This window comes from Harmonia axyridis, chromosome X, assembly GCF_914767665.1.
Source record: "Harmonia axyridis chromosome X, icHarAxyr1.1, whole genome shotgun sequence".
NCBI classification, from domain to species: domain Eukaryota; kingdom Metazoa; phylum Arthropoda; class Insecta; order Coleoptera; family Coccinellidae; genus Harmonia; species Harmonia axyridis.
This window is the reverse complement of record NC_059508.1, coordinates 31,996,496-31,998,995: the sequence shown is the minus strand read 5'-3', so window position 1 is coordinate 31,998,995 and position 2,500 is coordinate 31,996,496. Positions and strand designations below refer to the sequence as shown.

Genomic DNA, 2,500 nt, shown 5'->3' with positions numbered 1-2,500 from the left:
TCGGCGTCTCCTCTTGGCTTACGTCCGTCGTTTCAGAACGATCGCAGATTATGTGAGCATTTGGTTAGACGATTATGACCGGAACCCTATATGGATGCGATCGTTTAGACCGATTATCCGGGTACCTAGAACGCACGTAGAGTTTTGTGGTTGGGCGAAGTTTCGTGATGTGCACGGAACGAGGAGCCGGCCGCTGGCTTTGCGTTCGTGTGGTTGGGCGAAGTTTCGTGATGTTTACGAGATGAGGAGCCGGCCGCCTATGTCGGCGTTTGTGGTTGGGCGAAGTTCCTTGACGGAACGAGGAGCCGGCTGCTTATGCTGACGTTCGTGGTTGGGCGAAGTCTTGTGATATCCTCGAAACGAGGAGCCGGCCGCACGTGTGTGCAGCCTTCGTTGTAGGTCCATGTTTAGAGATGCTCACGAAATGAGGAGCCGGCCGCTTATGTCGGCGTTTGTGGTTGGGCGAAGTTCCTTGATGGAACGAGGAGCCGGCTGCTTATGCTGACGTTCGTAGTTGGGCGAAGTCTCGTGATGTGCTCGGAATAAGGATTCGAAGCGCTTGGATTGCCGCGTTCGTGGCTGGGCGAAGTTTCGTGTTTGGCACGGAACGAGGAGCCGGCTGCAGGTTTTAAAGATTCTCGCCCGAAATCGATCAGTCGTTACCGTTGTCTACGGACTTCGGTAGGACGATCTATTCCAGGGACGAAGACGTCGACGTTGTGCGACGCCCGTTACATTAGCGTTTTTATGCTCTTTCGGGATTGTCTGCGACGTTTGTCTCCGTCCGAATTTTTTACGATAATTGTCACTAGATTAGTACGCAAACTAGTTGAACCGAAGATTTTGCGCCGATCGACTGACGTATTGACCCTTCAGTGGGTCGTCTCAGTCATTGGAATGTCATTCTCGAGGAGGTTCGCAGTTGGCGTCTCGTATTTCGAGGGAAAGTCCATTGCGACTAGTACCGAGAAATCGAACATAAAAGATTACCCTGAACGGTGGATCACTTGGCTCGTGGGTCGATGAAGAACGCAGCTAATTGCGCGTCAACATGCGAACTGCAGGACACATGAACATCGACATTTCGAACGCACATTGCGGTCCTCGGACACTGTCCTCGGACCACTCCTGACTGAGGGTCGGTTCCATTACAAAGACTGCCCGGCCAGACGTTATGGCTTGACGAAGTGACGACGTAAAGGTCGTCTAACGTTGATCCTGTACCGAAGGTCATTTGGGCGAGTTGGACGGTTTGCCGCGTGACGATCAACGTTCTGTCGTTTCGACGCCTCGTGTGTTGGAATGATGAGGAGTTGTTTTCGTAACGCGCCGTCTTGAATTGCGAAAGCATATATTGTGGTGTCGTGGTATTGCTCGATCTGCGCCCATGACTGTAGACATGCGATCGTCGTGTCCGAGAAATCTGAACGACGTCCGATCGCTTTAATGTGCCAGTTGTCGCGCGTTGCGGATGAGCTTTCATGAGCGCACCCCCGAAACACCGAAGCACTTTGCTTGGATTCGCATGATCCGCCATACGGAGCAGGAGATAATAGACGCCTTTGAGTAGGCTAACTCCCTCGCGTAAGGTACGTGATTTTATGAGCCGCCAAAGGTTAGTTTCGGAACGTTTCGATGATTTGAACATACGACCTCAGGACAGGTGAGACTACCCGCTGAATTTAAGCATATTATTAAGCGGAGGAAAAGAAACTAACTAGGATTCCCTTAGTAGCGGCGAGCGAACAGGGATTAGCCCAGCACTGAATCCCGCGATCGTAACCGGTCGCCGGGAGATGTGGTGTTTGGAAGGATCCATTATCTGGCGAGTTCGCGGCGCGTTCAAGTCCATCTTGAATGGGGCCATCGCCCATAGAGGGTGCCAGGCCCGTAGCGACCGCTGCGGCTTGCTAGAGGATCTCTTCTTAGAGTCGGGTTGCTTGAGAGTGCAGCCCTAAGTGGGTGGTAAACTCCATCTAAGGCTAAATATAACCACGAGACCGATAGCGAACAAGTACCGTGAGGGAAAGTTGAAAAGAACTTTGAAGAGAGAGTTCAAGAGTACGTGAAACCGTTCAGGGGTAAACCTGAGAAACCCGAAAGGTCGAATGGGGAGATTCATTCGCGCCTGTTGTTGGGATTTACTGACTGTGGAAACGGCGACGTTCGCGTTGGCTGTTCCCTTCGGTTCATCTCCGGCTTCGGACGCGTGCACTTCTCCCCTAGTAGGTCGTCGCGATCCGTTGGGTGCTGTTCTACGGTCTCGAGTGTAGCCCGTGAGCTCGGATTTTCCGATGTTTACGGACACTGGGTTTCCGAACAGCTCGCTCGACGGTTTACTGATGGCGGGAGGCCGCGACTTAGTTCGCGTCCGGCCCGTGGCAAGTATGTGAATTGTGATGGCGATCGGACCTAGTGCCGATTCCGTCCGTTTGCGACTGTTCGCCGCGGTGTTCTTGGACAGACCTCTTGAAACGCCGATCAGCGACGCTATTGCTTT

At 52.8% G+C, this 2,500-nt stretch overlaps 2 non-coding genes across 2 annotated transcripts in view; both read left to right on the top strand.

The window, feature by feature from the left end:
* The first annotated feature begins 987 nt into the window (after positions 1 to 987).
* On the top strand, positions 988 to 1,142 carry LOC123686838. Its single transcript, XR_006748593.1, has one exon. It is a non-coding gene; the product is annotated as a 5.8S ribosomal RNA (ribosomal RNA).
* Positions 1,143 to 1,649: 507 nt separating this feature from the next.
* LOC123687853 overlaps positions 1,650 to 2,500 on the top strand; it is a 4,012-nt gene continuing 3,161 nt past the window's right edge. The window contains exon 1 of the ribosomal RNA XR_006749559.1: positions 1,650 to 2,500. This exon is cut by the window's right edge and continues 3,161 nt beyond it. This is a non-coding gene — a ribosomal RNA (large subunit ribosomal RNA).